Source organism: Cynocephalus volans, chromosome 15 (assembly GCF_027409185.1).
Source record: "Cynocephalus volans isolate mCynVol1 chromosome 15, mCynVol1.pri, whole genome shotgun sequence".
In the NCBI taxonomy this organism is placed as follows: domain Eukaryota; kingdom Metazoa; phylum Chordata; class Mammalia; order Dermoptera; family Cynocephalidae; genus Cynocephalus; species Cynocephalus volans.
Window position 1 is genome coordinate 66,190,309 of NC_084474.1, and position 27,567 is coordinate 66,217,875.

At 36.7% G+C, this 27,567-nt stretch overlaps 1 pseudogene; it reads left to right on the top strand.

Moving 5' to 3' along the window:
* The first annotated feature begins 20,222 nt into the window (after positions 1-20,222).
* LOC134363705 (AP-2 complex subunit beta-like) lies at positions 20,223-22,934 on the top strand (annotated as a pseudogene).
* The last annotated feature ends 4,633 nt before the right edge of the window (positions 22,935-27,567 follow it).

The following is a 27,567-nucleotide window of genomic DNA, read 5'->3' on the forward strand; positions in this document are numbered from 1 at the left end:
GTCAGCAGTGTAATTGCCCATATGCTGTACTAGAAAAATTGGGCACAATTGAGAATGATGAAAGAAATAATCAACTTTGTCATGTTTTATTTAAGCAATAACAGAATTTTTTTTTCGGTTTAACTAATCAGCTTGTGATATACCCTATTACTTTGAATAAATATTTTTATTGGTAGACAGATATCTGTGTACAATGCATTAGACATAATCACAAGTGTATGGACCATTATCGAAGTCCTTGTATATAAAGATAATTTTATTTAAACATGTTTAAGTATTTCTTGTCATAATGTGCTCTCTTGATTGATAAAGTGCATATATCTAGTGAGTCAATTTAGAGCTATTCATGCTAGACAGAGTGAAGATACCTAAGCACCATGCGAAAAATAATGTGAGTACTGCAAAAAAGAAACAAGCAAAAAAAAAAAAATGAGAAATTGGTAAAGGGTCACAAAGAATGATTATACTATGTAATGATGAATACTAATTATCCTGATTTGATCACCACATATTGTACACAGGTATGAATACTGAACTCCATACCACACAAATATGTACAATCAATCATGGTTCAATAAAAAAAGGTAAGAAGAAAAAAAGCAAAGAAAGAAAACTTAAAATAAATTTAAACTATCTCATGAAAAAAAGAACAAGTCAAACTACAAACATTCACAATTGGAAATGTTTTGTTTATTTGGAAAGAGACGATAGATGATGTTGATAATACTAAAAAAGAAAAGTCCAGTGAAAGAAAGGAAAAGGACTGTAGACTGTATTCAGCCAGCTGGTATGATTTGCTTCACAAATACTTATTATGTATCATCTATATGACAGCAGCTTATGCTATAAGATGATAATAAAAATGATCATTGTATGATAGCTAGAAGATAACTTAGCTAATTTTAAGTGACTGACAATTTTAAGTGTTCCAATAATGTGGAGCAAAGATAGCTTCCACAAACTGCCAGGAAAAGCAAATATTAGTACAACCACTTTAGGAAATAATTTGTCCTGATTCAGTAAAGTTGAAAATATTCATAAATTCTGAAAAAGGTTTTTCAATATGAGCTCACTAATCATAATAGAAAAAAAACTTTATATAGCTAAAATGTCAATGCGGGATTAAATATATTGGTATACCCCTACAGTTATATAATATTATATATCAGTAAAAATAAGTTATTAATACATATACCACATTGAATAAAAATGTTACAGAAGAATAAATAAGAGTATAATACATTAGAATGTCTATAATTTTCGAGAACTCAACATATTAAACAATATGTTACCATCTATAATAATTATTTATGGTAAAAACCATAAAAATAAAATTAACATACAAAACAATTTAGAGAAAATTTGGTAGCAAGAAAAATATACATTCACAGAGGGGTTCACTGATTGCTTCAAAGGGATTGATAGTAGTAGACTTCTTAAACCAGGGACTAGAGGTTGTTTTTTTGTTGTTCTTTACAGATATTGCAAATAATATGCATTTAACACTTTAATACTGAAAACATAAATCAACATGATATTTATAGCATGTTTTTGAGATCTCATGTGTACCCAATACACTTTTTAGTAGTGGGTGTGTACAATATTCCATTTAATCTTCATACTATATATGGCATAAGTTTTATTTCTCCCATTTTCTGAATGAGAAAACTGAGGTATAAAGAAGATAAGTAACGCCAGTCAAATTAAATTCCAGAGATGGTATGACCATAGGTAGTATAAGATTTGAGATGTCTAATATGCAATTTTAATTTGCCACATTTTCTATAATGTGTGCCCTGGTTCTCCGAACTCCAAGTAAGTCTAACACTCATTACAGTAATTACTTAGGGCATAAAGGAATAAGGCAGTAAGATGACTAGTGAATGACTTTGTATTCAGACCTCTATTTCTGATTCCCATGCTCGTGTAGCATCCTTATATCTTTTAAAGAGTTGCAATGAAGCTGCAGCAACTTGGTAGTAATTTGGGACATTATACAGGCCAGGCTTCTTTCTCAAGTACATTAGAGGGAAGTGAGTTTAGAAAAGGGGAAGCCAACATCTGGATTACAGTGATGTAACCACTTATTTGCAGATGGAGGATGATTTAATTATTTCAGGAATTCTTATCTGCATTGATATGCAGTTAAAATAATAATAAAAACTTTTATGATGCCATTTAGAATCCTTTCAAACAGAACTTTATTTAAACGAGGGCCATCACAGTGTAATATAATCCCTATGATGTAAGCATTAAATTGTGCAACCCTAGAGAGGCAACTTTCTGGATGCAAATTGTAGCTTTGACTGAGGGTGAGAGGTAGGCATAAGACAAGAGGGAATGAAGGTGAAAGTAATACAGAGAAGGAAATATACTTTAAATTCTGAGGTTCCGAAAATCAGTAAAGATGAGAGAGCTTTGGAGTTGTGTTCTTTTACATGTAATAATCCATCTGTACTATTAGTTTCTTTTTAGTCACTTAAGGGCTGGCATGTTTATAAACCCCACTGATTTCCACAAATGCCCCATCTGCAGTAATATTAGGCAACATACCAAGGGCATTCAAAGGCAAAGAGCATCTGAAGAACACATTGTATTCCAAAGCAGCACACAGAAAATCACATCATCTCAAATTCTGACTAATATATACTTATAAGCAGCAATACTTAAAATAACTACACTGTTGTTGAGTTCTAAAGAAGTAAATCAGAAACATTCTGCTTCTTAAGACAGATGAGAAATTAAAAAAAGAAAGAAATTCCACATAATTATATTATTAAGTGCAATAGCAGAAAACACCAGTTTATAATGAAACATAAGAGTGTAGGCAGTGTCCAGGATCATGAGCATAAGAGGCTTTAGTTAAGAATGGATAAACAAAATTTTGACAGCTGTACCGAGGTATCACCTATGTATTCATTAAGAGACGCCAAAGACTAGCATCAGTCCTGCACTGTGTTATAATCTGTTTATTATTTATATGTTTCTTTGTACATTAAGACTGAAGTAAATGGTCCATTACTTACTCAATAGTGAGGCATCAATAAATTCTGAACACATCCTTTTATTGTCCTTATACATTGCCCAGTTAAAGTATACTTTTAGGTATTTTTAGAAAGAGTTTTTTAAGTGGGTTTTTTAAGTGGGTAGAACAAACTTCTTCTGAGATCTCCCTTCCAAATGATCAGAATACTGTCTGTACAAGAATTATTGCAATTTGTCACCCTTTATATATACACATGAATATCGGCAAGGTGTGATAGAAAAAAAAAAAAAAGCACAAGGCGTTGGTTTTATTTTTTTCTATATTTATTCTTGTGAATAAAACAATGCAGTTCTTTATTCCAGAAACTACTATATATTAGGCTTTGTGCTAGTCTGACTGTATCAAGGGATATGAGGGCAAAGAAGAGAAATCTTTAACATTAGTAGTTAAAGAAAGTTTCCTAAAGAGGTGACTAGATAAATCTTTTTGAAAAACAGTAATAAATTGGACGATGAAAACAGTAGTCATTTTCAATGGCACTAAACTGGAATGTTACATTAGCAATCTGCAATGAACAACATTATCCTTTATCCATACCTTTGTGTAGTCCCCTCCCACATTGATCTGAGCTTAGCTACATGGCTTACCATGGAAATGGGATCTTAAGTGTCATGTAAGGAGAGATTGGATATGAATATTTATGGACTGAATGTGTCTCCCCAAAACTCACTATGTTAAAGCCCTAACATATATGTATTTGGAGAGAAGTTCTTTATAGAAGAAATTATAGTTAAATAAAGTCATAAGTATGGGGCTATGATTACATTGGATTAGTATCCATATAAGAAGAAATATCAGAAAGTTTGCGTGTGCACGCGGGTGCACGCGTCCCTTCTCGCTGGCTCTTTCCATACAAGTACCAAGGAAAGCCCATGTGAGGACATAGAAAACAGTCTTCCACAAGCCAGAAAGAGCCCTCACCAGAAACTAAATTGGCTGGAACCTTGATCTTGGACTTCTAGTCTCCAGAATCGTGATACATAAATTTAGGTGTTTAAGCTACCCAGTCTGTGCTATATTGTTAAGGCAACCTGAGACGGCTAAGACATGCACGTTTGCATGATTTGGAATGCTCCCTCTAGGTACCCATCCGGACTAAATGGGAGTCCAGATTATCCTCCTTTGTAGAGAGACTACGTGGAGAAGCCATGGGGTGTGAGACACCATATGAAGAGAGTATATGTGGAAGAAAACTGAGGATCCATCTCGCGTCTACCCCAGTCAATTTCTGGCAACCACATGAGTGACCCAGCCAGCAAAACATGGAGCACAAGACCCATCATGTTTACCCAAAAGAAGCATAAAAAGTATTAAGTCATTGTTGTTTTAAGTCACTAAAGCTTGTGGTTTGTTTTGCAGCCATTGTTAACTAAAACAGACAAGTGGCTTTAAAAAATGCTATGTTTGGGATCATGCTAATAGTTCCGTAATGATGAAAAAATAAGGTGTAAAGTAAGAAAGAGAAGAAGTTAATTAGAGATACTGTCAAGGAGACAATTTATAATGGATTTCTCAATAGCATATTTGATATAATAACATGTTCTTTATTATTAAACAAACACACTTTCTGTCTGAACAGATATATGGGACTGCTCATTCACTGTATTAGAAAACAGTTACAAACCAGACATACATAACCTCTGTCTTGAAGAAGCCAAAAGGAAATTAGTTAAAAAGATGTGACTCCAAACCTTCCCAGCTTCCCCCTGTGTAGAAAACTAGAAAGAGCATCACTTCCACCCTAATAGGGAAAAGTTGGATAATCTACATTATCATAACTTTTATATTAGCCATCAGAGACCTAGAGTCACAGGACAACCAAGTAGTACTGCATCTTAAAGAAAAGACAGGCGCTTCAAAGGGGAGACAGATGCAAGCAGTGGTCACATGTAGCAAAAGGAGGACGAGGCGTATTCCATACAAGCAGGAAGAAGAATTCAGGCACAAAGTTTAACAAATTGCTAAAAGGCAAGTGAGGGTCTGTGTAGGAGCGTAAAACTCCTAGGAACTGCACACACAAGGTGAGCACACAAATACACAAACACATTCACACACGTACACACACATGGGATCTTCTCTGTGGACTGCTCCTGGCACGCCTGAGAAAGCCCGTGCTATTTACTATATGTTACCTTACTTTATTTTGACAAATCTGAACAGATATAAGTGAGTGGACTCCTAAATTCAATTTCTAAATTTATAAAGTTGAAGTTTTATATAGAATCAGAGGAGTATTGATCATTGTGTCTCATCAAAACTCAAAAAGTATAACCTGCCTCACGGAGTAAATTCGAGGGAAAACAGAAAATACATGTAAAATAGTTTAGTACAAGTCATGGCACATATTAAAGTCAGTTATTATAATTCTTAACATTCCTCCCCCCAAATCCAAACATTCTCAAGAGTTAATTGAAGAACAAAAAAAGCAATTGTTTTTGTTTCCTGTATATAATTTTAACTGATAATACAGTATAGATGTAAATGATTTTTCAAATCATGGTGTATGTTAGGATGCATTTAAACATATTTTGTTCTTGAACCATATTATAGATGTGTAAACACCATATCCTCTCAAAATCATCTCAGTCACATTATACCAGAAAATATCTTAATGGAACAAAAACTTCAGAATAGAATTGAAGATACATATAATTTAATAAGAAAGTAAAGGCAATGATCACATGTTTAGTGCTTGATTAAACAAGTAGATTCCAGCAATGATATTTTACTGTCTTTTGAATAATATAAAAAAATTCTAATAACCATTTTTATCCCTACTTTATCGATAAAGCATCTTAGGAGATGAACTTAAGTATTTAGTTACCAAATGGGCACAAAAAAGCAGGCTGTATTGAAAACAATTGTACAACTTTTTGCCACAAAGTTAGACCTCAATTAAACCATTTTGATGACTTTAGACAATGACCCAAAATTGAATCTCATACAAATTGTATTAGGTCTTGAATGTGTTCTAAATTAATTGAACATATTAGAACATGTTAGCAAATCATTCAGATCTTAACTGAGATTCTTACCATATGTCTCTTACTATGTGGAACTTTATATTCTTTTTTTTGGGGGGGGGGCAGTAAGGGGAGTGCAACCCTTGGCTTGGTGTCGCCTGCACCGCGCTCAGCCAGTGTGCACCAGCCATCCCTATATAGGATCCAACCCGCGGTGGGAGCGCTGCTGTGCTCCCAGCACCACACTCTCCCGAGTGAGCCAGGGGTCGGCCTGAACATTACATTCTTTGAAGCAATTTCACGTTAGTGAAGTAACACTTTCATCTACAACTTCTTCAGGCAATATAAAGTATTACTATTTTATAGCAGAAGAACAGAGATGTGGAAAAGTAAAAAAATCCCCCTAAAATGATGAGGGATTAATAATCAGATATTTACTCTATTCTATTGCCATTAGTCCTAGGCATCCTAAAATTTTTATCTTCTTAAAATATATAGAAAATGGTACTTATACAAAACACAGAGGTAAAATGACCAAGGTGTTACCAAGCCACCTGCTACCCTACCTCAATTTTTCCCAAATGGTGAGGATTTCAATACCCAGCCACAGTAATAAAGTAGTATAATATTTAAACAACCATGAAAGAGATTTGATAGTATATTGTATGTCTGGATTTCTTGGAGTCAAGAATATCATTAAATATTCACTGATATTCCTAATTTTAGTTAATTGTTATATAGCATATATAGATCATCTTCAAGCACCTTAATACCCTTTATTTTGTGATATGGCTTAATTAATAAGGAAACTAGTAATGTTAAAAAGCAAACACTTTTTCACCAACCATTCAATTTTGTGAACATAAGTGTAAGGATGCATTTTGGATTATCAGCATCATTCATTTTTAATTTATTGAAATGTTTAATCAGAATTTTTTTTAAATCTATTTTTAATTGACAAATGAAAATCATTTGTGTATGTTGATGGTGTACAACATGATATTTGAAATATATATACATTGAACAACGGTTAAACTGAGCTAATTAGCATATGTATTACATCTCACACTTATTTTTTGTGGTGAGAAGACAAAATAAATTTTCAAGTAGACAATACATTGTGTTAACTATAGTCATGACTTATTAGAATTTTAAGGCATTTTGTGATCTATTATATCAAACAGTTTAATAATATTTCTATTTGAATTATTCCTGATTTTTCCAGAAACATGTAACCCTAGAAACACCGAACAGAAATAGAGTAATTAAACATCTAGTTGTATGTATCATGGAAGATATTTAAAACTAGAAAACATAGATTATACTTTCTCATGCCAGATGCATTATTGCCCTGAAACAAATATTTGGAAATAGTTTCACATTAATATGCATAAATCACATATTTGACTCTGTACTTCCATAGAAAAAAATAGTACATAAAAAGATATTTCAGACCGAATGGTTAGAAAGATAGTGGATTATAAGGCTGTATATTGGTTATAACACTATGGAATGCTACTTGATGGTAGAGACGCTAGGTCTAAAGGAAAGATTTTCACAGGAAATGAATATTCTCTGCTGGTGTTTAAGCAGATAATATTTTTATTTTAATACATATACTCAAAGAAAAGAACTACATAAAATTTTACTGTCATTTTATTAAATTATTTCTATTTTGATAGGAGAGTGTAAAATATATTTTATAAGTCCATTTAAATCCACCATGCTTAAAAATAATAATCATTTAATGGGCCATTACAACAGTCATTAATTACACATTCAAAGGAGAGATTAGGTATCTACCTTTAAGGAAGCCATATGGAAAAACTGGAACATGGAAATAGTCAAGGGTGTCCTTTTAAGCATATATTATATATTTAGGTATTTAATGATGGAATTATTAATTTTAAGAATAAATTAATGAAAATGTGTATATTGTATCCAAGTCCATGCTTGTTGTTAAAACAAAACCCTTGCTCAAAGCAATATGTAATTGGAAAATTTAAAAGACATGACTAATTCAATTTGTTGTGATTTATTAAACTAGTGACAAAGAGCAGTGAACCCAGACTTTCTAAGACATGATGGTTTATGAGATGTGACTTTATAAATAAGTCAAAATGATTTTGAATTCTAAAGAATATTCAGAGGCAGCTTAATTGTTCTTCTTAAAAATATTCCTCTTAGAGAAACTGAAGTAAATCTACAGTAAAATATGAGAAAGAGTTAACATTCTGTATGACTGGCAAACCAGATTTGGTCTGTAATCTTTGGTTAACAGCATCAATATATTTTTTCATTGTTTTTTACATACCATGTGTCTATCTTTCTAAATATATTCAAGGAAGGCTTTTAAATCATAATGTTTGGCAAATACTCTCATTCACATTTCTAAAACAAAATTGTATCATTTATTTCTGCACCATAATAGCATTCCATCTTATCACAAATCATATTATAAGGAGTTTAGTAAAGACTTTATGAATCTCTAAAGAAAAAACAAGATACATATTATCCATATTCTTATATTATACAAGATATGAAATGTTTTAAAAAAAATCTTAATTCTTTAAATCGAAACATTAACACACACACACACACACACACACACACACACACACACACAAAATTTTTCAGGTATCATAGGAATCATAAATATAAACCCAATCTGGATACCGAGAGAATGAAGAGATTTCCCAAAGCTATAATATTTTACAGAAATTTTACTTTCATCAAATAAAACAGAAGGAACAGTTGTCTATTGACAGTTATGTTCACATGGCACTAGTCAGCAAGAGTGTTATATGTCCCTGATGCCCATGTAAATCATCAAAACATGTTTTCGTTGGGAAGAGAGTGATGAGGGATCTATTTTTATAAAATAAGTCATGCTTTTATGGGAAGGCATTATGAGGTAGGAATTTTGCAATCTAGCTTGTTTCTAGTTCTTTTACTTTCACTTTAAGTCAGAGATGAATTTGGTTCATCTGTCACTTAAAAGGTATAAATTCTGGAAATGTGCCTACCAAATATAGGATTTAATTTAGATAGGATTTTATTACAGAAAATTGACATACCTTTACACAAAACTGCAATTAAAGGCCTAGGCAATTTTTTTTTTTTTTTTTTTTTTTTTTGGTTTTCTCCCAAATTTCTGCTCAGACATTCCTTATTGGCTTCATCCTTAGGCTGATAGTAAGGTGGCTTTAGCAAAACAAGGCTTTATCACACCCAGAGGAAGAAGTTAGACTAGGTCTTCTTGAGGAATTTGACAATATCAAGGGAGCTTCCCATCAAATTTCTCCTTAGATGAATATTTCATGGGCCAGACTGGAATCTGCCCATTTCTGAAATGTTCTCTGACAAAATAAATGGGATTACCTTTATGCCTGATACAAAAGTGACTGCGTTTTCAGCTTCCCCTCTAATACAAGGCTGCAAGGGGGAGGCTTGGAAACATGAACAGTTTAGGTTCAGTAAGAAAAAAGGAAGAGATGCTAAGTAGGCAACTAATAGTTTCTATCACGTAAGAAATTAAAACTATAAAAATTATAATAAAATTAAATATTTATGTACACTAATTACTATAAAGCATAGTGAAATGTCTCTAAATATATGTTACAATACTGTTCACTAAAGCCAATGTCAATTACTTATCACTGATGATTTAGGATCTAAACATGTGTGATAAAATCTTCATATGGGCTGGAGATAAGCCATGCAAACAGGGTACTCTTCACAAAGGTTATCCTTCTGCTACTCTTAATTATTTTTCAGGGTATGAATCAAGTAAAATTAATACTTATTTCCCCAAAGTATTATCTAAATAACTATGCCAATTAATCAATAAACACTGATTAAACAATCTTTAAAATATGTATTTACCATTAGGGATAAAAACAAGGTAAATATTTCCTTTCATTGAGCTTATAGACAATTAGTAACAGGCGTCTCTTATTAAGCCCATTGGGAAATTTTAAAACTAAGCAGGGAAATTAGGATTTGATGTAAGACAAAATGTGAATAGTTGAATAACTATAACAGAATATTGTAAATGGAAAAAGAAGTCTAGAATCACTGATCAAGTAGTTTAAACAAACAATACAAGGACATAAGGAACCTCTATGAGCAATTATATAGTATGGTTCACTAAAAAATATATTAAAAATTTTATAGGTGTACTGAAACTTTGAGAATGACCATTATTTTTGCCTAGTCACTAATTAGCTGACTTAAAAAAAAAAGTTATATTTCCATCCTCACTGCCCATGTATCTTCTCTGTTTTTACTATCATTTGTTTTATTCTCAAGCATGCTTTCCCCATATATCAATGAAGTTGGCTCTGGTGATTTTACGATCTGTAACCCTTACAGTGCTCTCCCCTAGAAGAAAAACAGATTAAATCTCTCTCCTCCAGCATCCATATCAATCTCTAAAATCATAAAAATGATTTTGATTGGCTAAACCATATGCCCATACTCTTAGTAAGAAAGGTGAGACAAGTTGATATGTCATAGGGAAGGCTGTTTTCAAAAGGAAGGGGTACTAAGTAGATGACCACTACACCATATTTAGAAACATACATGAGAAAAAAGTTTATTGAGAGCGCCGAATCCTAACCACTAGACCACCAGGGAACTTTAGAAAAAAGTTTATTGATAGATTAAGTACAAATGGTAAAAAAGCAAGAACTGCCCTGAATATTGCGGTTTATAGTGTCATGGGAGAGGAAGCAATACACATTTCACTTTTAGAAACTAGAAGATATATTATTTTTCTTTTATGATACTAAAGCACTTAATGAAGTGGCTGGCAAGGGAAAATATAGGTGAAACATTTCAGCAGTGAGATCAGGGCACAGGCTTTATGAACATGACCCCAAAAGCAAAAGCAGCAAAAGAAAAAATAAACAAATGGTACTATATCAAACTAAAAAGTTTCTGCCCAGCAAAAGAAACAATCAACAGAGTGAAAAGACAACCTACAGAGTGGGAGAAAATTTTTGCTAACTATGCATCCAACAAGGGTCTAATATCCAGGATATACATTGAACTCAAGCAATTACACAGTAAAAAAAAAAATAAATGACACAATTAAAAAAATGGGCAAAGGAGCTGAATAGACATTTTTCAAAGGAAGAAATGCAAATGGCCAACAGGTACGTGAAAAAAATGTTCAACATCACTAGTCATTAAGGAGATACAAATTAAAAACACATTGAGATACCATCGGACTCCAGTTAGACTGGCTATAATCAAAAAGACGGTGAATAACAAATGCTGGTGAGGGTGTGGAGAGAAGGGAACACTACTGCACTATTGGTGGGACTGTAAATTAGAACAACCACTATGGAAAACAGTATGGAGGTTTCTCAAACAACTACAGATAGATCTTCCATATGATCCAGCAATCCCTCTTCTGGGTATATACCCAGGGATGTCGGGCTTTAAAAACTAAAGCCACCTTAAGTGACATTACAAGTGGATTAACGTGGCAGCCTAAGATGGCGTCGGGAGGAAGTAGGGTGGGAGTGTCTGTGGGAACCTTGCCTTAGCCCTTATTGGCCAAATACAGGCTTCTGTGCTCGTGAACACTGCGTGATTGCTATAGCTAGGCATTGAGACAGGATGCATGCTCTTGTAACCCTTAAGCTGATTGGAGGATGTAAAAAACCTACCTTCCCCATTTGCCTTTAAAAGCAAGTGCTTGTGTGATAATAAACGGAACTGCTAGACAGAACCCCCGCTGCGTCTGAGTGTCCTTTAACTGGGCTGGTAGGGGCCGGTGGTGTGCTAACCTCTCTTCATGCCTCTCTTCCCCCGTCTCCTTCCAAAGGGGACAGGAGGGAAAGAGGAATCCGGGCCATTTGCTCGCCCACCAAAGAATGAGGCTAGGGCTGTACCCAAGGGGTACAAAGCCAGCACCTCCATGCCCTACCAGACAGCCAGTACCCCAGGCTCATTGGGCTATACCTATAGTCCCTGGTTTAAGACCAAAAGTGAATCTTAAAATTCAAGGCAAAGAGTTTCGATGCCTTGTTGACACAGGGGAGGATCGAACAGTCCTTAGACGGGAAGAAGTCTCTTCGAGCTGGAAATTAGTTCCAGGCCCCCAAATTTTGGGGGTAGAGGTAAAAACCCCAACGTGGGAAACCCATGAAATCCTTCACTAGGAAGATGCTGATGGCACAAAAGGGGAAGTAAAATCTCTCATTGCTGCCGGATTGGCGGCCAACCTGTTAGGCCCAGATGTTCTAGGCCAAGCAGATGCTTTCATTACCACTGACTATAAGGCCCTTTATGAAGATATCGTAGATGAGGAGGAATATCAGCAACAGTTTAATCTCCCCTGTTTTCCAAACTATAGGGGGGACCCCACTTTTCGGGACCTAAGAAACCATCTGCCTCTCCACAGGGTCAAGTTCCCAGACACTCCTCATAAACAGATGGCCGGTCACCCCCAATACTAGAGGCCACTGCTCCCCTGGTGCCCCCCATCCGTTGGGTAAATGGGCCCCCAGTTTGAGTAGAGCAGTGGCCACTTCCTGATAATAAATTGCAGGCCGTACAACAAATTATCGATGAGCAGCTCCAAGCAGGGCATATTCACCCATCCACTAGCCCCTGGAATGCTCCAGTATTTGTAATTAAGAAGCCTCTGGAAAGTGGAGAATACTACAAGACCTTAGAGTGGTCAATAAAGGAATGATCCTTCAGGGCACGCTGCAGAGAAGACTGCCATGGACCCCCGCTATACCAAGCAACTTATACCTAGTAACTATAGATATCAAGGACTGCTTTTTCTCCATTCCACTGCACCCGAATGATTGTGAAAAGTTTGCCTTTTCTATCCCCTCCGTAAACTTTCAGTGTCCCGATCGGTGGTCTGAGTGGGTGGTGCTTCTCCAAGGCATGGCTAATAGTCCCTCATTTTGCCAGATGTTTGTCTCTCAGTTGCTTAATCCTATAAAACAGCTGCCACGTGTAGTTCTTTATCTTTACATGGATGACATAATTCTTGGGGCACCAACGCGCACAGACTTATCTCAGGCGCTCAGCCTAACTCTCTCCTGCTTGACTAAACGGGGATTACAGGTGTCAGCCGATAAGGTCCAGACCATACCCCCATTTAAAATTCTGGGCACACTTTTAACTTTAGAAAAGGCTAGCCCATTAAAGCCTCAGCTAACCATCTCAAACTCATATACTCTCCCTCAATTGCAAAAGCTTCTAGGCGAAATAAATTGGCTACGCTCATGGATCCCCCTTTCCACCAGCCAACTCATTCCCCTGTTTGCCCTGTTGCACGCCTCGGACCCCAGCATCCCCTTCATTCTCCCGCCTGAGTGTCATCAGCTTTTAAAGTCAGTCCAAGATCTCCTAAACAGTGCCCAGTTGAAACGCTATGACCCTGAGTCCCCTATAGAGATATGGCTCATACCCACTAACACCACATACATGGCTGCCCTAACCCAAAGTAGGGAGCCACTCCAATGGGTACAGTTATCCCTAGGAGGGGCCCCCGAGTGTACACCACTCCAAACCAAGCCGCTGACCTAATAATGAAAGGAAGGGAATGCTCACTAAGATGTTTCGCAAAGGAACCATAGAAAATTGTCGTCCCCTTCCGCTTGGCAGATTTTACATGGTTAGCTCAATATCAAAACCGGCTTGCACTGGTTCTAGAAAGGTATCTCGGGGTTGTTGATTGCCACTATGGCAACAATAAATGGGTTTCCGCCTTCAAAGAGCTGTCATGGACTAACCCATAGCTTTTTGTCGCCAAACCCCTGGTAGACGCCTACAATGTCTTCACGGACGGTGGCAAATCAGGGGCTGCTGTAATTATTTACAAACCCCCACGCACCACATCACAGGCGGCCCCCACTACTCATTTTCTCCCCTGTGATGGGTCGGCACAATACAAAGAGCTGCTCGCTATACTCCTTGCCCTGCAAAAGGTGACCCCATTAACCTTTTTACAGACAGCTTATATGCGGCCAATCTTCTCCCTGGGCTTCCGGGAGCCCACATTCGCTTAGATTGTAATCCCATCTCCTCCCTTATGATACAAGTAAGGAGTACCTCACAAGGCTGCAATAACCCTATTTTTGTTCAACACCTTTGGGGTCATCAAGGGATGCCAGGATTTCTAGCCACTGGAAATGCTCAGGCAGACACTCTTGCCTCTCAGGGCCCTAAAATATATACAATAGATAGTGCCAGCCAACTGCACACTTTAACTCATGTAAACTGGCGAGGCCTACATGCCAGGTTTCCAAATATACCTATTTCACAGCTAAAAAGGATTGTACACATATGCAAGTCATGCCTTCCTTATCTGCAAGTACCCCCCTTACAACCGCCAGAGGTCAATCCTAGGGGACTCAAGCCTAATGTGCTGTGGCAAACTGATGTAACTCACTTCCCGCCTTTTGGGAAACTTAAATATGTTTTTGTGCCCGTCAACACCTATTCACAATGTGTTGGGTCACAGCACATGCAGGTGAAGCTGCCAAGCATGCAAAAAATCACCTGCTGCAGTGTTTTGCCACCTTAGGGCTGCCAGCACAAATTAAAACAGATAATGGGCCTTGTTTTTCTAGCAAAGCCTTACAAGAATTCTTAATACAATGAAACATTAAACATACTACAGGAATTCCCTATAACCCCCAAGGACAAGCAATTGTTGAACGGCATCACCAATGCCTAAAAAATCAATTATTAAAACAAAAAGGGGGAGTCACCAGCCCTCATCAGCAGTTGGGACAGGCACTCCTAACTTTAAACATCCTAAATTTTTCCAAAAATGAACCCGTCTGCCTTCCAGAAACACTGGTCAGCTCAACCACCGTGCCTGGAAGTCCAAGTGCGGTGGAAAGATCCCTTAACAGGCCAGTGGAGGGGCCCTGACCCGTTGCTAACTATGGGTCGAGGGTTTGGTTGTGTCTTCCCGCTCAGTGAGTCAACCCCTATATGGGTCCCAGCCAAAAATCTTAAGTTCTTGCCAGACACCCAGGGTACTGAGGACCCTGAGGAGTTTATTGTTTGTATGTTTCAGACTGCATTATGAACCCTTTGTGGATGCTCCAAGTGGCCGCCCTCCTCGGGTCAACAAGGACAAGGGCCTCTGCCACCGGGGGAGGTCCCTATGAGCCAGCCAACCAAACCTGGGAGGTCATACAAGCTGCTACAGAACCGATGTGGAGTGGATCTGCTATTTCTACAACAAGGAGGGCTATGTGCCACCCTCAAAGAAGAGTGTTGCTTCTACGCCGACCACTCTGGAGTGGTCAAGGATTCCCTAGCTAAGCTTAGAGAAGGGCTAGAAAAGCGCAAAAAAAAAAAAAAAAAAAAGAGCGAGAAGCCAATAGTAATTGGTTCCAAAGCTGGCTTTCAAGTTCCCCATGGCTCACCACCCTGCTGTCCTCCCTGGTGGACCCTCTAGCATCTTGAGGCCTTATGCCATTTGCCAGGTTATATCCCTTATAAGGCACAACACCACTTATCTCGTAATGCTCACCCAGGTGGTAGAGGAGGTGGCCCACAATGAAAGCCCTGACAGCCCTTGGGTCAATATGGCCCTTCAAGAAATCAACACCAATCTCTAAGGCTCCGCCCCACCCCCACTTGGCTGGATAGTCAATGACGGGTAAGATTTCCAGAGGGAAACAACCTAAGACAGGCACAGCACCAGAGGGAATGGAGGCGAGGCTGGGAAGGTTAGCTGCCTCCAGCTGCCTTATTAAAACAAAAAGGGGGAGATCTCGGGCTTTAAAAACTAATGCCACCTTAAGTGACATTACAAGTGGATTAATGTGGCAGCCTAAGACGGCCCCGGGAGGAAGTAGGGTGGGAGTGTCCGCGGGAACCTTGCCTTAGCCCTTATTGGCCAAATATGTGCTTCCACCCTCGTGAACACTGCCTGGTTGCAATAGCTAGGCATTGAGACAGGATGCATGCTCTCGTAACCCTTAAGCTGACTGGAGGATGTAAAAAAACCTGCCTTCCCCATTTGCCTTTAAAAGCAAGTGCTTGTGTGATAGTAAACGGAACTGCTCGACAGAACCCCTGCCGCATCTGAGTGTCCTTTAACTGGGCTGGTTGGGGCTAGCAGTGTGCTCACCTCTCTTCATGGCTCTCTTCCCCTGTCTCCTTCCAAAGGGGACAGGAGGGAAAGAGGAATCCAGGCCATTTGCTCGCCCACCAAAGAATGAGGATAGGGCTGTTCGGGTGGGCCGGTCGCAGAGCCGACACAGGAGAATGGAAATCATCATGTCAAAGGGATACCTGCACTCCTATGTTTATTGCAGTACTATTTACAATAGCCAAGATATGGAACCAACCTAAATGTCTATCAATAGATGACTGGATAAGGAAACTGTGGTATATATACACTATGGAATACTACTCTGCCATTAAAAAAAAAAAAAAGAAATGAAATACTCCCATTTGCAACAACATGGATGAACCTGGAGAAACTTACGTTGAGTGAAACAAGCAAAGCACAGAGGAATAATTACTGCATGAGCTCACTCATATGTGGGAGCTAAGAAAGAAAGGAAGGCAGGAAAGAAAGACCACAGTAGTGCCGTGATCCAACAGAGGGAGAGAACATTCCTAGGGCTACAAATTGGAGTGGAGGGGGAGGGAGGGAGGTTTGGGGGAAAATTGGGAGGAGACAAAGAGTACAAAAGTAATTTCTGGTAATGGGTATGCCCCAGTATGAAATCTGGCCCTAACATCAAGTGAAGGAGGGGGGACAATCAGCTTTGCATCTCATGAATATTTGTAATAAACAAACAAACAAACAAATAAATAAATAAATAAAGTGGCTGGCAAATGGTCAAAAATAAGACTTGAGTGATGAGTGGGTGTATGCATGAGTGAATAAAGGTAAACTTTAACAAAATATTGGAATACTTGTTGTGTGTTAGACTTTATACTGGCAAATTTTGAAAATGCAACAAATGAAAGGTCCTGGTCTTTATCTTCAAGAATTTGAGCCCTATTGGAAAAGATATTATATATCTATGTATCTATGATAAAAATCTCATAAATGATAATTACCAGAAGAAACATGACAGCAAACTGTCGATAAATAGGCAAAATAATTAATTTCAGGTGGTCTGGAAGAGTTGGAAAAAAAAAAAAAAGTCAGAGATAGTTTTTAAATCAAAGTATCTTTGCCTTGGGCTTTGATGATGAATATGATATTCATTAAGTGTTGGCATAGAGGCAGTATTCAAGAATGAAGTATATTCACCATATAACTTAACAGGATTTAGCAATCAACTGAAATTGCATTCTTTTATGTAACAAACATTATTTAGTCTCTACAATGCTAACCACACAATTGTCAGAACTGGGGCTATAGGGATAAATCAATCTTTTTTTTTTTTTTTTTTTCATTTGACTTACATTTTGATGGAGAGGGCCAAATAAATAAAGGACAAATAAAGAGGAGAAAAAAATACATAATAAAAAGTGTTCATAGATCATGAATATTCACTATCTATTTGACTCCATAGGTATAAAAATAAGATCAAACCTAATATATATATTAGTTCTATTTTCTATTTGAAAACTAATATAAATATTTTCAGTATGGGTAATCAGTGCCATAAGAAATATCATATAATCAACATGAACAATATAATAGCACTTTATGATGAGTGACTCAATATAATTGTAGTAACATAAGTCACTAAGCAAATAATAGTGGACAAAGAAATTTAACTTGACAATTCATCCTTCCTCTACAAATTAGGATATTAAAAATCATGCCAGGAAAATCGACAGAAATAGTTCTTAATTTATGGATGTTAGCTTCATGTATTTTTATTACACACGTTGTTGTTAATAACATACCATTTGGGATTTCAAATAAATGATGTTAAACTACACACAGTAAGTGAGACACTGGAGTGGGAGCACTACAGTTATTTAAATAACTGTACGTATTTCGATAAATTACATGTTACTGTTGAAGGCTATATCTAAAGCTATGCCATTTGCACTAATATAACAAAAATATACCAAATTTATTTATACATTTAAAGCTGTATGTTGTGAATATTTTAAAAGGAAAGCCACCCATCAAAATATTTCACTGAAAAAACAGTAAAGAGATCTATTTTGTCATCTTTTGAAGGAGAAATTGCAATGTTGCAGTATCATAAGTCTTACTCTTTACTTGGAAAGTGGTTTATAGGGATTTAGGATATTATAGTAAACTGACTTTATGTAGTGTTTTAAATATTTGGCTTAAATATAGACATGTTCTATTCACAGTCAAGGTGTTATGCATTTAGTATGTACTATTATAATAATATAGAACACTTCAATGATAAATGTTATACATCAATTTATCCAGCTAATCATCACATAATTTAAAGTAAATATTTTAAAAATATCTCAGAATAGTTCTTATTTTTACAGTTGTTTTTTTCCTCAACGTTGTTATTGTTCTAAGTCTGCTCAAATAAATGCAGGGAAAAATTTATCAGAAACCAGCTGGGCTCCTTGGGCAATGCTCCACAGTGACTTTGAGGAAACTCTTCTGGTGTTAATTGGCAGTCTGTTTTTCACAGGACCACTGTGGCTAATTGATATCCCTGGAGCTGTAAGAAGGAAAGAAATGAGAGAGAAATGGTCCACTTTCTCACTCTAATTCTGTAATTCTTGAAAATTGCTGAAACAAATAAACAATTTATATAATCTCCAAACTTTATTGCCCTTTATTGCAACTGATTTTACTTTCACTTAATAATATGGATTCTGCTCACAAAACTTTATGCCCAGTGAAAACAGGTTCTGAGCACATATTTTTCTCTTTTAGAAGATAATACTAACATGCTGTAACAGCCTGGAAATATTAACATCCTCTTCTGAAAGAGAAACACTGTTACATTAGAGAAACCAATATGTACTTATTGTCAAGGTTACAGCTATTCTTTTAATAAGAACACAGCTTTAGTCTAAATTTTCATATATTTAAATTGTCTACCACATATCTATCTTTTGACTCAGAAGATTAAGTCCAGCTTTTCTTCTGGAAATACTACCTTTGTTGTAATGAGGTGTTTTGTTTTTTCTTCTTTACGGGAAAATGATCTAGGTTATGTGTAGTATGATGAACTGAAGATATTGGAGTGTATGAACTTCTTTTTCTTGGGTTTCAGATCCATTCTCCACTCTTTTCCATCCTGTCAAGAGCTTGGGACAGCTAGGTCACCTCAGTAGACAATTTGTCCATTATTTTCTCTTGGTCTACACTAATGATGAGCGTGAAAAAGATATCAGGAGATGCGAGACGGATACTTGGCTATTATTCCTTTGGTTTTTTCTCCATAGTGTCCTTGAGAGTGGCTTTATTATACCACCCAAAGCCAGAGCTTCTACCACTTGACTCCCTCTTCTTTCTAGTTTGGTAGCGGATCTTTCTCTCTTCCCTTTGTCATAAGAGGTCCAATGGTGGACCATGCATACTGGCTCCATGGACTGCACTTTCTCTCATGTTTCTCCACACCTTTGTTAAATAGTGCCTTTATAAGTTATTTTCAAATTAATTAATGGGTACCATCTCTTTTTTCCAAGACGCTGAATGATTCAAGGAACACTTTTTTTTTCTTCCATTACTGTTCTTATTCTTCTGATTAACTGTGAAGATTTTATTTAATATCTGTTAACGTCTATTAGAATATTACACATAGCACAGTAATGTATTTGTCTTTCATTTTATCAGGTTATAAATATTTTGATAGCAAAACCTTATGTAATTTATTCTGTCTTCTATAGGACACCTAGCACAGGAACTTGCATTGCAGGAACTCAAATAATATTTCCTTATCGGTGAATTATTTACACTTAAATTAATTATAGGTAAATTTACTTATTTTCTCTTTTCATGCAGGGGAAACAAAATTCTCTTAAAAATATATGTTTATTTTTGTCTTAACATCAAGTTTTATTGAGTGAATAATCAATTCATTGTTAAAGAAAATAATTTATTCCTTTCTAGTTTGAGTAGTATGGCATTACAAGATTTGTCTTCCTGCTGCTATCAACCCCGCCCTTGGCTCTGGTGCACATTAAAGATCTAAAATCATGATGGCTCCAAGTACTTCACAACCAATAAAAGAGGAGAAATCTTTATATTAAAAGCCAAACTCCACAATGAAAACAAAGAAGAGAGGACGGAGGCTGTGAAGTAAGTGATTGTCACTATGACTGTGGGGAAGGACCTTAGCTCTCTCTTTCCAGATGTAGTGAACTGTATGCAGACTGACAACCTGGAACTAAAGAAGCTCATGTATTTCTACTTGAACTATGCCAAGAGTCAGCCAGACATAGCCATCATAGCTGTCAACAGCTTTGTGAAGGACTGTGAAGATCCCAACCCTTTGATTTGGGCATTGGCAATTGGAACCATGGGCTGTATCTGAGTGAAGAAGATTATAGAATATCTCTGTGAGCCCCTCCACAAGTGCTTGAAGGACAATAGTCCCTATGTTTGGAAAATAGTAGCAGTCTTCATGGCAAAACTCCATGGTATCAATGCCCAAATAGCAGAAGATCAGTGATTTGGGGATTCTCTACAGGATCTCATAGCAGATTCAAATCCAATGATGATAGCTAATGCCGTAGCAGCGTTATCTGAAATAAGTGAGTCTCACCCAAACAGCAACTTACTCGATCTGAACCCACAGAGCATTAATAAGCTGCTGACAGCCCTGAATGAGTGCCCCGAGTGGGGCCAGATTTTCATCCTGGACTGCCTGTCTAATCACAATCCTAAAGCTGATCAGGAGGCTCAGAGCATCTGTGACCAGGTAACTCCATAGCTTTCCCATGCCAATTCAGCAGTGGTGCTTTCAGCAGTAAAAGTCCTAATGAAATTTCTAGAGCTGTTGCCCAAGGACTCTGACTACTATAATAAGCTGCTGAATAAGTTAGCCCTTCCACTTGTCACTTTGCTGTCTGGGGAGCCCAAGGTGCAGTATGTTTCCCCGAGAAACACCAATCTAATTGTCCAGAAAAGGCCTGAAATCTTGAAGCAGGAAATCTGAGTCTTCTTTGTGAAGTACAGTGATCCCATCTCTGTTAAATTAGAGAAGTTGGACATCATGATTCGTTTGGCATCCAAAGCCAACAGTGCTCAGGTTCTGGCAGAACTGGAGGAATATGCCATAGAGTTAGATGTTGACTCTGCAGAGCTATGAGGGCCAGTGGACGGTGTGTCATCAAAGTGGAGCAATCTGCAGAGTGCTGTGTAAGCACTTTGCTCGATCTAATCCAGACCAAAGTAAATTATGTGGTCCAAGAAGCAATTGTCATCAGGGACATCTGCAATTACCTCAACAAGTATGGAAGTATCATTGCCACTCCTTATGAGAACTCAGACTCACTGGATGAGTCATATGCTTGAGTGGCTATGATTTGGATTGTGGGAGAATATGCTGAAAGAATTGAAAGTGCAGATGAGTTACTAGAGAGCTTCCTGGAGGGTTTTCATTTTGAAAAAACCCAAGTGCAGCTCATTTTGCATATTGCCATAGTGAGTCTGTTTCTCAAGAAACCTTCAGAAACACAGGAGCTGGTCCAGTAGGTCTTGAGTTTGGCAACACAGGATTCTGATAATCCTGACCTTCGAGAATGAGGCTGTATTTATTGGCATCTTCTCTGAACTGACCCTGTCATGGCCGAAGAAGTAGTTGTGTCTGAAAAGCCACTGATCTCTGAGGAGACAGAACTTATTGAGCCAACTCTGCTGGATGAGATAATCTGCCGCATTGGTTCTTTGTCCTCTGTATACCATAAGCCTCCCAATGCTTTTGTGGAAGGAAGTCCTGGAATCCATCACAAACACTTGCCAATGCATTATGGGAACACTGATGCAGGTTACAGCACTGTTGACACCACCACTGCAACCAACTTAGAACAGCCTCAGATTATCCCCTTTCAGGGTGACCTTCTGGGGGATCTTTTAAACCTTAACCTCGGTCCCCTAGTCAATGTGCCACAGGTATCCTCCATGCAGATGGGAGCAGTGGGTCTCTTGGGAGGAGGACTAGATAATCTGGTGGGACAGTCCTTCATCCCATCATCATTGCCCGCAAGCTTTGCTCCTTCACCTACTCCTGCTGTGGTCAGCAGTGATCTGAATGATCTGTTTGAACTCTCCACAGGGATAGGCATGGCACTTGGCACAGGGATAGGCATGGATATGTGGCTCTTAAGGCTGACTGGCTACCTGCAGTAAAGGCTAAAGGCTTGGAGATTTCAGGTAAGATTTATTCATACCAGGGGCACAATATATGGAAATGAACTCCACCAATAAAGCTCTATAGCATATGACAGACTTTGCAATACGGTTTAACAAGAATAGCTTTGGTGTCATCCCCAGCGCTCCTCTGGCCATCCACATACCACTGATGCCAAACCAGATCATTGATGTCTCCCTTCCTCTCAACAACTTAGGCCCAGTAATGAAGATGGAACCTCTGAATAACCTGCAAGTGGCTGTGAAAAATAATATTGATGTTTTCTACATCAGCTGCTTCATCACCCTCAATGTGCATTTTCTAGAAGATGGCAAAATGGAGAGCTAGGTATTCCTTGCAACCTGAAAGGATATTCCCAATGAAAATGAACTTCAATTTCAGATTAAAGAATGTCATGTAAATGCTGACACAGTTTCCAGCAAGCTGCAAAACAACAATGTTTATACTATTGCCAAGAGGAATGTGGAAGGGCGGGATATGCTCTATCAGTCCCTGAAGCTCACTAATAGCATTTGGATTTTGGCTGAGCTGCATATCCAGCCAGGAAACCCCAATTACACACTGTTGCTGAAGTGTAGGGTTCCTGAAGTCTCGCAATACATCCATCAGGTGTACAACAACGTTTTGAAAAACTCATAGACTGGTCTAGTACCTTCCAGCCACCCTGTGATCAGTGCTAACCAAGAACTTTTAACTTGAAGAAATTGCATTACTGTGTAGAATCTGAACCCAAACACACTGAGACCAGCCACCAAGCTAGTGACTAGTCTAACCTGTGCTCACATTAGGGCCCAACCTTTTGGATAGTTTTAGCTTCCGTTGAACATTTGTAACCACTGCTTCAATCACTTTCCACATCTTGCCACCCGCTGCTGCTATCTGTCCTTACCTGTGGGCTTCTTCATGCTGTACCAATGACTGGCTTTTTCTACACCATTTTGAGTATAGTTTGATATTCTGTACTTGAGAGCTCATTTCAAAAGCAGAAAGAGACAACAAATATTAAGGTAAGGAAAAGTGTAGCTAAAGAAAAAAAATATTTGTAAGTGAAATGTATAAAGTATAAGGAGTATGGCTTTTGTATTTTTATACATTTTTAATCAAAAGTAAATTGATCCTTAAAACATTATATATGAAATGAGAATATAAATACAAAGGTGTGTGCATAGTATATACAGATTATTTAAACATATGCATGAATTTATACCTAAGTATATTTCTCTATATTCATCGGAAGATTTTTTCATAATGCTTGCAAATATTAAGAGCTCAAATATTAAGATTTGTTTAATGAGCCTTTTCTTAGTCTGGATATTCGTCACTATGTTCTTACGCACCCTATATGCATTTAATGTCTTGAATAAATATAATTTCTTTCTATTTTCTGTCCACTTCATTTTCTCAAAATTATATTGCAGCTTGTAACTGTGACTGGCAGTCCATCAGTGCCCCATAATTATATTTTAAAACTAACTTCCACTTGAACTTCAAGAAATTCGTAATCTGAAATGAAATATAATTAAGAAGTTTCTTGAAAGAAAAGGAAACAACAATCATAATAATATGTTGAACTTTCAGAAGGAGAGAACAGAACTGTGATTACTAGAAATGGAAAGGGGGAAGGAGAGGGGAGTTAGCGAGAATTTCGTTAATAGACACAAGGAATGTTTACATTTTATAATGATAGACATGCTAATTATCCTGATTTGATAATTATACATTGTACACAAGTATTGATATTCAACTCTATACTCCACAAATATGTATAATCAATTATGCTTTAATAAAAAACTCCCATTATTCATTATTTCATGTATGCTTTTTTTAAATTTACACATTGTCTGCTCAGCCTGTATGTAAAATTAGAGTCCTCTTAACCTTATATAAGTTGCTAACACAAAAAAAAATATCATCCATCCTCTTAAGATGTGTAGCAATTTCAAGAATTTGTTCTTTGTCCATTTTATTTCTCACACTATTTTATATTTCATCTTATCTACTTCGTGTTGATAAGAACTATATTAACAAATTCCACCTCCTCAAATGTGAGTTCCACAATGATATCACATTAGCCTGAAGAAAAAAAGACACAGAACAAAACAAATAAACACAATAAGCAGAAAAATAGAGTAATGCTTAATTTTATGACTCAACATAACTGGGTTCAGGATACCGAGAAAACTGATAAAGCGTTATTTCTCAATATGTCTGTGGGTGTGTTTCCAGAACCGGCAAACATCTGCATCAGTAGACTGAGTAAAGAAGATCCATCCTCACCAATGTGGGTGGGAATCATCTAATACGTTGAGGGCCCTGACAGAACAAAAACGTGGAGAAATAGAGAATTCTCTCTCTCTTCTTGAGATGGGACATCATGTTCCACGCTCATACATCAAGACTTCAGGTTCTCGGTCTTTCACACTTCAGGACTCAACACCCACAGCCCCTAGTTTCTCAGCCTTTGGACTAAGATTGAATTACACCACTGGCTTTTCCGGTTCTCCAGCTTGTAGAGGGCATGTTGTTGGACTTTTCAGCCATCATAATTACATGAGCCAATACCCATCATAAATCATTTCAGATGTCTATATTGATAGATAGAGATATAGAGAAAGAGATTGAGATAGAGATACCTTTTGGTTTTGTTTCTTTGGAAAACCCTGACTAAAACAACCACAAATCTGATCAAGTCACACTCCACATGAAAAGCTTTGATTGCCCATTTACTATTAAATGAAGCTCCAACTTTGTAACTTTGAAACTTCAAGTACTCCATATTCTTGTATTTTCAACTTCATTCCCCCTACTATGCCAACTCGTATATTTTATGTTCTAAACTTGCTAACCTACTTGATGATCTTATAATGCTTTGCATACCTTCATGCATCAGAAGTTTTACTCATGATCTTCCCTATAACTCAGAATGTGATTTTGATATTTATTAATATATTTAAATTCTACTCATCTTTTAAAGCCAAAATTAAATCTTCTCTGACCTGTGGAGATTACTGTTGTCTACTTAGTAAGAAAAAAATAACTATTAAAAAAGTATGTTGTTTTTGGATATATACCCAGAAGCGGTTGTGCTAGATTATATGGTAGTTTCATTTTCAATTTTTTGAAAAGAATTCATACTGTTTCCCATAGCAGTTGTATGGTTTAAATTTCTACAAACAGTTTACAAGTGTTCTAATTTCTCCACATACTTGTCAACACTAATCTCTCTCTCTCTCTTTTATTTTTTGCTATAAAAGCTAGCTTAACAGTTATAATGTGATATCTCATTATGGTTTTGATTTGCATTTCTCTGATGATTACTGATATTGAGCATCTTTTCATATACCTGTGGACCATTTGTCTTTGAAGAAAAGTCTACTCAATATTTTTAATTGAGTTATTTGGTTTTTTTCTATTGAGTTGTACAAAGGAATTCTTCATAAATGTTGCATATTAACCCGTTAGATATATGGTTTAAAAATGTTTTTTCCCATTTTTACCCTATTGTTTCTTTTGCTGTGCAGAAGCTTTTTTTTTTTAAATTTAATTTTATTTTAAAAAATTTTTTGACAGCTGGCCAGTACAAAGGTCTGAACCTTTGACCACCAGAGAAGCTTTTGAATTTGATGTAGTCCCAAATAACTATTTTTGGTTTTGTTGCTTATGCTTTTAGCGCCACATCCAAGACATCATTGTCAAGGTATTGGCAATGAAAAATCTTATGTAGATTTTTCCCTATATTTTTTTCTAGGAGTTTTACAGTTTCAGTTCTAATTCATTTTGAGTTGATGTTTGTGTATGGTGTAAGATAAGGGTCCAATCTCATTCTTTTGCATTTACATAACCAATTTTTCCAACACCACTTGTTGAAGAAACTATCCTTTCTCTGCTGTGTTCCTGACAAAAGATCAGTTGAATTTATATGCATGTGTTGCTCACTGTGAAAATGATTCTTAACAGGATATGTGTGTATGTGGTGTATGTGTGTCAGGGTTGGTTTCTGGGAGCTTACAGTTGGAAAAAAAGACCCATACGTTTTGCTTTGTTTTCTTTGTTTGTTTTCTTCTCACACTTGACTTCCTAAAGTAGGTTTCCCATGTTTGTGAGTAATCCTAATTGCTAATTACAAACTTTTGTTGAGTGCAGATTAAATGAGTGATTTATTACCTTGCATCAGTGGTCATTGACAGAGGCTGATTTCTTCCCAGAAGACATTGGCAATATCTGGAGACATTATTGTCTGTCACGCTGGATGGTAGAGCTACTGGCTTCTAGTAGGTAGAGGCCAGGGATAGGCTAAACTTCCTACAATGCACAAGACATCTGCACAAGAGAGGGTTATCTGCCTTAAAATGTAAATAGTGCTCAAGTTGAGCAATTCAGCCTTCAAATCTTGTGCCTAACACAGTTTAATATGATTGAAGTTTAATATGTATTTATGAAATTAGATTAAAAATGACCACTATGATCAATCTTTATAGCAGGAACTGGCAATATCAAGAAATAATACTTTTTTTTTCAAAAACAATATTTCTCTTCTGTGGTGAAAATCTGTAAACACAAGCCGTTCCATAGTTACACTGTTTTTGTAACCACTGCCCCTCCCATTCGGTTTGAATTTACTTTTTCAGTTCACATGTTCATACATATCTATATAAACACACATACCTATTGGACAAATTATTCTTTGGAGTCTGTGGTTTTATTGCTACTATCAAAATGTTGGAATCCTTAAAATATTGTTTTGTTGATTACAAATTACAGTAATTTAGTAAATGATAATGCTATCTTCTTAGGTGTTATCAATTAATTCATCAACATTGTCAATTTATAATTTATCTAATATATCCAATTAAATAATAAAATTGAATCATCCATCATGTAACAATTCTTAATCATGCTTGCTCAAGTAAGGCACCATAGAATCAAATAGATTAACATTAAAATGGCATTGTGTAGCACAATATTTATGACATCTCCAAGGCTTTTGTATAAAAAGTCTTTGTTTATAAATAAAAAAATAACTTTCCTCACTAAAATTTAACTTAAACTTAAAGTTACTAAAGTTTAATTAAAAATTGCAAATAAACTCTTGTCATAACTTCATTTTGCTCTCGTATTCAATGAAACTTAGAATTACTAAATAAGTTCAACTAGTTTTATATCTCGTTCTGTAGAGAACATATAAAATATTCTCTAACATACCATCTACCACAATGTTATCAGTAAATTACTTCTCTAAGACTTACTATTTGCATTCATAGCTCATAACTGA